The 12,150-nt window shown below is 37.9% G+C and overlaps 1 long non-coding RNA gene across 3 annotated transcripts; it reads right to left on the bottom strand.

Moving 5' to 3' along the window:
• Positions 1-340: 340 nt before the first annotated feature.
• On the bottom strand, positions 341-1,967 carry LOC142608161 (uncharacterized). 3 transcript variants are annotated; one of them, XR_012839434.1, is made up of 5 exons: positions 1,899-1,967; positions 1,698-1,800; positions 1,494-1,605; positions 982-1,074; positions 341-842 (listed from the first exon to the last, which is right to left on the bottom strand). It is a non-coding gene; the product is annotated as an uncharacterized LOC142608161 (long non-coding RNA). The 3 variants fall into 3 exon arrangements; XR_012839433.1 differs by lacking the exon at positions 1,899-1,967 and having other exon boundaries at positions 1,698-1,889; XR_012839435.1 differs by lacking the exon at positions 1,899-1,967 and having other exon boundaries at positions 823-871; positions 1,698-1,889.
• Between the last annotated feature and the right edge of the window lie 10,183 nt (positions 1,968-12,150).

Raw genomic sequence — 12,150 nt, forward strand, 5'->3', positions numbered from 1 at the left:
CAAAACTATGAAATTAATCTAAAATAGAGGGTGTTTAATTTCAAACTTCTGCACAATTACGTGTTTCAAAGACATAAATTAAATAGTTTAGTTTCTAAATTTGATAACTAATTCCAGATAAATAACAAAACTATGAAACACATCTAAACTACAACTATGAAATTTCAAACTTCTGGAATTAAATAGTATTGCAGAGATAGAAGATAAAATTTTTTTCCTCTTATACATGGCTTATCAAGACTGAGAAGTGGAGTTTTTTATATAATAAAAACCATGCATTGGAATAGGTGGCCTACGTGAAGCTGATTGAATTGGATTGAAGTTGATGCAACTGAAGAAGTTACGACATAAAATCTAAATATCTGACCATTAACATAATAACCATTACTTTAGTTTCTAGACTTTACAGTTGCAAATAGAATACCTATACATACAATGTGGTCCACTGGGGACTCTTGCAGCAATACAACAACAAGATCACAGTTTATTTTATAGGTACACCAATACATTTTATGATAGCAAAAAAAACTGTCATATCTCTTTCAAGATGCCTCAAGACAGTTAACCGCAAAATCAGCTCCATATATTGAAAGTGGTTGAAGTCTCCAACGACTATGTGTCCATAAACTGACATCATAACCCACACCGCCAGATAAAATCAATCATTGGGTAGAAATGTTGCTGATTTCGTCATTTTATGGAGGTTCATATGGCGGCCGGTTTTGAAGTTCTGGTTCAGCAGCAGCGAGATTCTCTTTAGCTTAATGATTCTTTCTTGACAAGATTCTTCTTGCTCCTCAAGTCTTCCATTTCGTTATATTTTTCCCTCGTACTTGCACACCCTATAGAAAATGTAAATGAGCTTCCAAACCTGAGAATAAATACAATCGTGTGACAAGAAACGTACAGGTACCACAGGAGATTCTTTCTTGACTAAATTTAGTAATTAACTCTTCAAAAGTTATGAGATAGAAAACTTACGTTAACATGCATTGTCCTTAATTTTGCCAGTGAAGGTAACATCAGGCAAACGCAAGCTTAATAAAAAAATATTGTGACATTAACTCCAACTTCCTGCAGATTAGAATTGAACACTGTAAATGTTCCAACATCTAACACCAGAGTCACAATAGACAAATATATTTCTCATAACAATCAAGCTAAACCTTTAGTTGTGTACCTGATAAGCATAAGCTACTATAGAGAACATAAGATGGGACTATAATGAAGGGGGTTCTCGATTTTCAAGTGTTCTTAGTAGTAATAATGGGAGCCATGAGTTGGAAACTGTTAGAGTAGGACATGGGCCAATCATGTAGGGTATTGCCTATTTGCGTGATCTACTTATAATTACAAAATATTTTCTGACAAAATGCAAGTGAAAGCAGCAAAATTATCTGTCCAACAAACGCAACCTACCAACACTGCTGACTGGATTGAACATGTAAATCATCATGAAACTAAGCAATCAAAGCAATCCCTATGGAACTGACCTTGCATTCTGAGTTTACGTGCAGACATGACATATCACTGACCTCTGACCACCAACCACATAAACAGCACAGGTTCCAGTTGATGTAGATTCATCCTTGGGTAGAAATGTACCTGATTACAATTTTCATAATTGTCTTAACTCCAATAAGAAGGTGAAGACATAACCAACGTTCAGTGCAAGTCTAAGACGAAGAGAAACTCACATTAACACCGGCTGATTTTTAATTTTTTGTCATCTCCTCTCCAAACTTCTCATTTCCAATGGAGCCAATGTAACCAATTGCACCATTACATTTGGAGCATCCACTGGGAGAGACAACAAAAAACCACTAAATTGTACGGAGAATCCTCAGGAAAATCTATTGCAGTAGAAATTTAGCTTCATTTGGAAATGAATAATTTACCTTGATTGAATGTGTCTATAGGGGGTGCAAGTACGAGGGAAAAATATAAAGAAATGGAAGACTTGAGGAAGCTAGAAGAATCTCGTCAGGAAAGAATCATTAAAGCTAAAGAGAATCTTGCCGTCACCGAACCAGAACTTGAAAACCGGCCGCCATATGAACCTCCATAAAATGACGAAATCAGCAACATTTCTACCCAATGATTGATTTTATCTGGTGGTGTGGGTTATGATGTCAGTTTATGGACACATAGTCGTTGGAGACTTCAACCACTTTCAATATATGGAGCTGATTTTGCGGTTAAGCATCTTGAGGCATCTTGAAAGAGTGCGAAACCTGCAAGCTGCCTATTTTCAATGTTTATTAGGGATGGAGGGCCAATTCAGGCTTCAAATCTGTATGTGCTATTGTCCTACAGAAATGAAGAGTGCGTACATTTTTAAATCTAACATGAACCACTAAACAAGACAATTAATCATGTTCCATTGGTCATATTAGTTAGGTAAAATTGGGCAGAAAGGCAATCAGTTGAAAACGTACATTTTTTTTTATCTATCGTAACCTCTTGTTTAATTAACAGTTCAATGCATATTTCACAATCAGATGGTAATGTGAGGATACCAAAAGAACCACTAAAGCACTCAGTTTCTTGGTACTGTAACTCCCTCCAAAATCACAGCTGATTTTCTGACTTTTTACCTCGCATGCATTTACCCACAAACAAACCCCCCATATCTACTTATAATTCAAACATGTGAAAGGCATGTACATCCCAATAAAAATTTAAACTTTGCTAATTCAATCATGAAGCTAACTTCGACTACCCTATTGAGGATTTCTGCCAACCCCTACAATCCTAGACGTCATTGTAAATCAGGCCAGAGGAAATAACGATTTTTCTGAATATATACAAAAGAACTTCATAATAAACCATTGCCATGTTGTATTTAATCATAAGTTACCATCAAAATCCCTATAAAAAATAAATAAATAATTAAACATGAATAAAAGTTGTCCCACATGACTATCTCAACCAACATGTGTCCAACAAACTATAGCCAATGCCCAATTTTTTAGCAAAAAACCTAAATTACAATGTCCTTGTTGCATAGCTTTGTGCTTTGAAGGTTCTTCCTCGCTTGTGGGAGGATTAGAGTTAGGAGGATTTTGGATTTAGGGTCAATTAATAACTAGGGAAAGGATGAGAAAGGATTTCATTTAGGTTTGCAGAAGAGATGGGAAGATACTAAGATCAAATCTACCTACAAGTTGTCAACAGTGCACCTGAATAGTAACGTGGACAGTAATGCGGATGGTAACAGATGCGCGGTACTTTTGATGGCACTTGAATGGGAGTGGTACTTTTGATGAGCAGTCCTACTACCTGGTTATCCGTGGCATTACTGCTCATTCCTTTCCTATAAATGTTAGCAGGAGCTTGAATGGGAGAGGTACTTTTGACGTGCGGTCCCACTACCAGGTTATTTGTGGCATTACAGCTCATTCCTTTCCTTCGAAGAGTATTTAGAGTGTCTGAGTTCCTAGGAGGATGTCTTTCTTTTTGTGAGAAGAAAGAGGAAATTGAAAGTGAACAGAAGGTATTTCTCATTTTCAATTAAACTTGGTACTTATCAAAAAAAAAAAAGTTAAAGAGAAAAGAAAGAGGGAATTGAAAGTGAGAATTGAACATTAAGGCCAAAGTGCCCTCAATACTCAATACACTCAATTTTTCCATTCAGCAACTCCATCTTTCTTTAAGTGCAATGACACTTCTATAGACTCTAGATCTTAGCTTTGCCCAATAGTACTAGAATTCCTACTTTGACTAACAAACAAACTCCTGAACGAATTGGACCAAAGGCCACACATCAAAGTCCATAAACTGAGTAAGACTTACCTATAAATAAATTAAAACCCTATGCCAGCAACACTGACTGATAACTAACAATTATGTAGGTTTTTTTTTTAACATAATTAGAAAAATACCCTTAACACTAGAAAAAAAAAAACCCACACCACCTTCCTAACTTCCCTGTCCCACTTCTCCTCATTGCACCACTGCCACCCCCTTCCACACCCCCCCCCCCTTCCACAAAAAAAAAAAAAAAAAAACAGAAGCTCCTCCCACCACCACCTACTAACTTTTTGTTGGTTTTAACATAGAGATTTTGTGCAACCAAATAGTAGAAAAAAAAATTTAGGATCCCAAAAAAAAATATATATATATATATATAACAATTTATTTTCCTTGAAAATATTGTGTAAAAAACATTTTCACCAGGAAAATGCTTTACTTAGTAACAAACAGAGCTACTAATGCAGTTGCTGTCGGTGGAGCCACTCAAGTTTATTATTAGTTCCAATGCGTAAAACTACTTTCACCAGGTCATCATTTTTTCATATATTTCAAGAAATTTTGTTATTGGTATCATTTTTTTTAAAATATATTTTAACAAATTAAAATTTGTAAATTCATTTCCCAACCATATTTGAGCATTGGGTAAATAACATAATCCATCTTAATCTGTCTCATACTGATGAGTGTATCTAATGCATGTGTGCATACAACAAAATCATCCAAGACAACATCCTTTTCTTCAACCTCCTGTACTAGGACAATCTACTCCTTCGGCTTGATTCATGACCATATAGCTGTCTAAAAATTATATCAAAATCCATACTTATGTATCTTATAATAATCTCTATTATAAATTATCTAGAAAAATGTATATCTAAGTAGGCCCAAGGACATATATGAAGTAACATAAACAATATTTAGAGAAAAACAAGACACCATACAATTGATTACACTACCTCAAATGCTGCCACTTGACCATCATTACAAGCCAACTCCTGCTCTGTTTCTGAAACTAACAATAGTTTTATATCTACAGCCATCTTGCTCAGATATGTGACCAATGACACAAGCTTTGAAAAATATCCATGCATTTTTCTGTACTCAGGGTACTTGTCAACAAAATACTGATTTTGTCAACTACTGATTACGTAAATTGGTCAAACTACCATTGCTGCAATAAAGGAAACTGAAGAAAGCATTAAAATATTTATCCAAAAATAAAGATAGGCTTCTTTTGAAAACCTTGTTGGCTCATAAAAGTTTAAAATCATTAAAAACTCAATTTAGTGTGACTAGCTTGTTGAACATACTACATTACACCCAAATCAATGTGAGATCAAAATGATGGTCACTATGTAACCGATCTATAGGAAAACCTATTTAACTCAACTAGGCGATGCAAGGAATGGCTGAAATTCATCTACACAGGAAAGGATTCACATCCAAATACCATGGTTGCACTGAAGTTTCGGATACACACATAGGGAATAAAGAACTTGCCCATAGTTAAAAAGGCAAAAGAATAATTGAAAAGACAAAATAAAACAAATTAGTTCAGAGCTTGCATATTCAAATGAAAGTCTACACCAAAAACTACACAAAGTGTGATTATTTATATATAGAAGTATATATATAAAAGCATGCACGGCTCGGCGAAGCCAAATGACGAGATTTTCCTTGAATAGATACCAATGCTTCTAAGCAACAAGTACATTCAAAATTCATGTAGAAAATACGGCTATGGCTCACCCTTCTACATCCGAAGTTCCACTTTCGCGTCTATCTTTTTTTCCGGGACGATGGTCTCTATCATTTCCACCGGGATGGTCGGCTCTACGTTTTCTCTCCAATTCTTTCTCCCTTTCATGCTCACGCTCCTCCATTTCAGTCAATTCCTTATGATATATTGCAAAATATAAAACCTTCGGGGCGGCATCAACATCGGACTTTGAAACACTGCCAAGAGAGATCAATTTGTGATGAGCAAGCGAGAAAAACAATGGAATTCCTCGGTTAAAGGTCAATACAAATAAGACCTCTGAACATGAATATTGAACTTAGATTCATTCCAAAATCTTAAGGAGTATAATGAACACAAATCTCATTATATTCTCATTTAATTACAAAAGACATCAAAAGAGAGATGGATCCGGGTACCTTTCTCGCTCAACTTCAATTTGGCATGAGCGAGAGAGACGTATTATGGTTTCTAAGGTTCTAGCGGTGATTGGAAGTGTTCCCCCGGTCTACACACGAATTGGTAAAGAGAAAAACTATCATTAATTGTATAATATGTTTTTCGGTGGATTAGAAAACCCGGATAGTTAATTTCGGATGTTTGTCAATGGATTACAATGCACTAACCTTTGCATTTGAACCGGTATTTCTAAGCTCTGCATATCTTTGTTGCAATCTGTTCGGATGCTGCGGACAAAAAAGTACTAGTATTAGTCGGCTATAGCCTCATTACATTAAGGCGGGAATAAAAAACTAATAATTATAATGACCTCATCGGTCGGATCGAAATTTGAATCCTATGCTTTGCATAATGAATAAATTTCTTAAGAAACTTGATGGTAAGGGTATCACGCTTCCGTCCCCTTTCTACTTTCTTTCCATGTAGCATTCGGTTATACTTGACAAAGACGAGTCGGCATCGGATTCGTCTTCTCTTCCATATCTTGAGCTCCCATCAAGTGTCGCCTCACCTACAATTTAACTCTTTAATCAAGCTCATCATAGAGACCACTAGTATTCGAGCATGAGATTAGTGTTAACACACCTCCAACTGCAGAACGGTACCGGTGCATGCGCAAAACATGCTCGAGAGATTTGACGATCAATATCGGGATCCATTTGATCCAATACTATAAATAGTAAATCAAAACGAGAAAGCGAGAGAATGCGGGAGTCCAATATTCTTCGTCGGAGTCAATGAACGATCATACCGCACAACCAAGAAACGGCATGAAATCAAGCTAAGCAATTAAAGCACCAATCACCTAGCATTTGCGGTAAGGTGCACTTGAATAACTACCATATGTACCACTTACGAGTTCCATATATGGGATTTGCGGCAGCCACCACACCGCATCGAGCATTGAGTGACGCATGAATACCGGCTTTGGCAATAGTTACGGTCTGTTGCTCCATAACTTCATGTATGGCAACACGATCTTGATCATTCATCTTGTCAAATTCATCAATACAGTACAACACCTCGATCGGCAAGAACCATCGCACCGGCTTCTAGCCTTCTTTCTCCCGATCAACGACCATGGTCAATTACCATTTCCTTGAAGAAGAAAAAATGCCACATAATGCAAAATGCTAGAGCACATGGAGATGCTTTACCTGTTTCTTGATACGAAGTAACCGCAAGTCAAACCAACACCGAGAAGAACCCCGACCTGTAGTTGATATGGCCAAGGGAGCAATATTCATAATGGCTCTTAGAAGTTGAGACTTGGCAACGAAGGATCACCAACCATCATCATATTAATGTCGCCGAAAGAAACAATTAATCGGTTTATTAACATTCAACGTTCAATTCTTATGCTAGGGCCTCAAGGAATGGTCCCGAGATACGGAAATAAGAGAATTGCATAAGAGAAAGGGTACAATAAAAAAGATGCATATAATGCCGATAGAATATTAGAGAAGAAGGTACAACTCACCCTCGCAAGTGGGTTCCATTCTTTAAGTTCTTTTCCACTCCACTAAGCATCAATAAAATTACAGCTTTCTTTATCCATGAATGCCCATATATAGAAGGTGCCGGTGAATTCCCGAGTAGGTCAAATGTATCATCTCTCTCGGCTATTTTTTTAATATTTTTTAAGTCTTCGGGACTATAGATAGGTGCATTTGCCTCTTTGTTGAGCGAGAGAAACATTGTTTGCTACAAGAACGAGTCCTACACAACAAGATCGGTAAATCAAGCTCTTTATCTCGGAAACATCATGCTATAAAAGGAACAAGGAAATAACATTAGTACACAATATCTACCTGAATACTCAAAACAAAGACCTTGACAAAATCGGTTCAAGCAAAAAAATTAGACGATCACATAGATAGATAAATCCCATGGGAGAAAACACAACACTAATAATAAGAGCACTAGCAATAACAAGAACACCACTACCAACAAAAACAAAGATGGTAATTCAACTTCAACGTTAGTGGACCAGCAAGAGCCAAAAAGAAAAAGGAAAAGCGACAAGATATATCGAAGGGAGTACTAGTGATATGGGTGTGACTATTGATATAAGAGAAATTAAAATTATTTCCAAGACTTAAAGCGATCGATTTAGTCCCTACCTAAGTTAAGCTGATGTAATTTAGCCATAATGAAGCCATAACATGTTAGTTTTTAGTTTGACCAAGTTATTTCGGGGACTAAAAGCCATCAATTTAAACTTACGGCACTAAACTCTCACTCATGAACTAAACTATAAGGGTTTTTTTTTTTTTCCAAGCGAGATTGTATACATTTATCTGGTTTTGCTTTTGCACGGATGTTCGGCTAAAACAGAAAATTTCTAAATTCATCAATAGGATTTAGCAAGTAGGATGAGATAATGTAAATGGATAAACGAAAAAGACTGAAATGCTAAAGGTGAGGTGACTCGCCTTTCCCATAATGAAATTTATAAATTAGCCTGCATTACTTTAGTACTTTAAAAATTACTAGCACGTTAAGAATACAAAGAATCTAACATATTTTCAACTGCACATGACTCAATTTTCATATGAATTGTCTCTTCCACGGGTTAAAACAATGAGTTAAGTCAAATTAGGAGTTAAAAAGTTGAGAAGACGTTAAAGCATCTAGATGATATTGGATCCAAATAAAGAGTTCGGATGCAACCATCGAATTTTCCACAAACAAAAGTTGATGAAAAGAGGTAACTTAATGAGATCCATAAGAAAAAGTGATGTAAGGGCTACCGGATATTATAGGAAATGGTAATATGCGGTTTTATGTAGGCGGAGAGAACATAAAAGCATAAAGTATAGAAAAGAAACATCATATAGCAGGTAAACATCTACCAAGCACTAGCGAGGCACTTGTCTCTATCTTCTCTCGGATTTCTGCAAACATGCGAGAGTATTTCTTCTGTAGCTCTTTCCGAGCTATTTCTTGGATCTTTCTCTAGGCTGTTCCGGATGTAGCGCCGCAATGCTCTCTACTCCTTTAAATCTTTCATTGCTATAATCCGCTCTTTCAACATCAAAGAGATTTTACGCTTTAGCCCTTCATCTATTTCTTCTAGATCCGGCTCTTCCATATCTACCCGGATGATTGATCCCTCCACATCCAATGCTCTCTTCCAGTCTTCCCCATAATATCTTTCATTGTACTAATCGATCTTCCAACACAAGAAATTCTCTGCTTAGCCTTTCAAAATCTATTTCTTCTAGATCCGGCTCTTCCATATCTACCCGGATTGATCCCTTCTTCAACAATCCCTGCTCCTTCAAAGATTTCACTAGTTCCTCTGGCGGGGCTTTCTCCAATGCGAGCAAATGCGAGAACTGAGTCCACCAAAACTTTCGACCGTCTTGACGAAATCTTTTGTGGGCTTATCCTCTTCGATTTTGCTGTTTCCATGGGAAATAAGATACCAAGCGAGTACAAGTGGCGCCAACAACCCCACAAGTTTGTAAGACAAATGAAACTACAAAACAATAATTCAAAGAAACACATAAATTAACCAACCAACGAACAGCCCTAATAAAATCTAACAAGAATATAAGAAATTAATTAATAAATATTAACATTATATATATAAAATTCAGATTCTACACGGCAATATAAGAAATTAAATAATTATAATTCGATTCTAATTCACCAACGAGAAAAAGCTCTAATTAATTAATTAATTAATCAAACTAACTAGTTAGACTCTAAGAAAGAAATTAATTAATTAAGTAAAAATTACTCAGACTCTACGCAAAATAAATAAATAATTGAGACTCCGCGCTAATTAAACAAAAATTTATTGGCGAAGAACAAAAAGAAAAGAGAGAAGAATGAAATTTTACGTTGTTATTCCAACAATCGAGAGTGAATTGTGGCCTTTAACCGCCAAAGTCAGAGTAGTTGCTTACCGTCTTCTACACCCGCATCACTGTCATTTTGGCCCCCTTCAACACTCGTTCCCATCACCTACGTCGGAAAATGTACGTTAAAACCATATTGACCTCCATAATAATATCATGAAGTAATCAATAGTAGATTGAAATGTGAAAAGAGGAATACCACTAGTTATAAAGTGTGTTGTTTCACATTTAGCTTTGAGTTACCTTTTTTGAATCTTATGTCGTCTAGTATAATAAGGAGGAGGTCTTGCATGTCCTTCGTCAGATGCCTCGGGCCCAGCATTGTGTCCATGTTTGTGCCCCCCTGTCCCACAAGGAGGTGCCTTTGATATGCGTTTCGGCCGACCTTCTGCCACTGCAGGTAACCCAACGATCTGCTCGGCTGAACATGGGGTAGGTCGATGGGCGAAGACGGGGCGAAGATGTCTTGTGGGAGGGTGGCTCTGCTGCATGTCGGGTGGAGTTGGATCAATACCCAGGTCAAAGGATGGAAAGGGTAACAGCTGAGGAAATGACCGTGGAGTAGGTGGACGAATGTCAGACCCAGGACAAGGATGTGGGGTGGGTGTCAGTATGGTGGGGCGAGGAGATGGATGTGGGGTGGGTGAAGGAATGGTGGGGGTAGGGGATGGATGTGGGGTGGATGAAGGGATGGTAGGGCTAGGGGATGGATGTGGGATGCATGGAGAAGGATCAGGGTAGGGACAACCCGAGGGCTAGCAACAGGCGGACGAGGGCGACATCCGGCCGGGGTTGTGCTCGTGCTTGGGCCCGTTGGAGTAGGTGCCTCCTCATTCGGGGCCTCAGGAATAGGAGGTTGTACACGTTCAATTGCATGCACTGCCGTTAGGACCTCAGTAATGTCCTTGTGGTCCTCTGTGCCCACTGGGTGACGCCTCAACAAACGGACGTATCCCTCAATCTGCACATGGAAAAACCACACATATTAGTAATGCAACACCAAATCAACAATGCCAATCGATAATAAAATAAATGTTGGTTTAGAATTGGTTGTGCTAGTAATAATTGCAAATTATAGAGAGACCAAGTGCTAAGCAAAAAATGTGATAGTATACTGTTATCTAAACAGTGGTTTCATGCTATTTCAATATGGTAAGATGTAGAAGACATTGAGAAGTTACCGGCGAGTCACTATAGCACCGGGCCTATCTATGAACCTCCGAGTTATCCTTTTGAACCGGTCATGGTACTCGTCTTTGTGGAGGCATATCACCAAGCACTGCTTCACAACGTCGTTGAAGGCGATTACCCCACTCATCGATATGCACAGCATGCTTTCGCGTCCAATCAACACCGACTTTCCCCCTCAAATCAATGCCATGAAGCACAGTGTCGGTGTCAACATTGCGAGGAATTTCTTGGATCATCCCAAATTGACGAACGACACGATCCGGTGTATGTTTTTCTACTAGGTGGAAACATACAAGCGGCACCGTTGCCGTCCACACGGCCCTCCCTGCAACGCACCATGGCAGAAGGTCCTCTAACTCAGCTTCATATGGCTGCCACACCACCTACAACAACCAAAAAACAAGTACACAACACGTTAGGTAGCAATGTTTATATTTCAAATCCCCTCAATCCAATATCTTGTTCCTAAACATGTAAAACAATGCATTTTCATACCTGGTCTGGCAACATTGAAGCTATTTGCTCGCGATATCTGTCCCTGAAGATGTGGGCGGGCCTATTTTTCTTGTTTGGGACCCACAACCACCTACAATCAGTTGCAATAGATCAATATCTCGATTATTTCGTACAGAGATAATTCCAATGTTATAACTACTAAGATCATCTTATAGATATTTACTTAATTAATAATAACAATAGAATAAGAAACTCGATTATAAAAAACAAAGCACATGCAAGCCACATGACAATCACAAAATTGGAGTATATTAACGTAATCATATATATTGAACCTCTATTTGAAATTTACACAATGTTGACATAAAAAATTGCTAGAAGCCTTTAAAATAAATAAATAAAAGCAAGTTACATTATTATAAGCTTAGGGAATGATCGCATAATGTAGATGACGTGCATGAGGTAAAGACTTACTTCAAGGACAATGGACCACGCACTGGAGGACCATAAGCATCCACTGGCGGACCATGCTCAACTGCGGGGCACAAATAGGGGAACCTGGCCCATGCCCAATACTGGAGTAACAGTAAGCACCCACCAATCTGACTAGTGTCTTCGCTTGCCCTGCATAGCTCTCGGTATAACCATGCAAGGCAAGCACTTCCCCAACTGTACCTTCGT

Source organism: Castanea sativa, chromosome 8, assembly GCF_040712315.1.
Source record: "Castanea sativa cultivar Marrone di Chiusa Pesio chromosome 8, ASM4071231v1".
Lineage (NCBI taxonomy): Eukaryota > Viridiplantae > Streptophyta > Magnoliopsida > Fagales > Fagaceae > Castanea > Castanea sativa.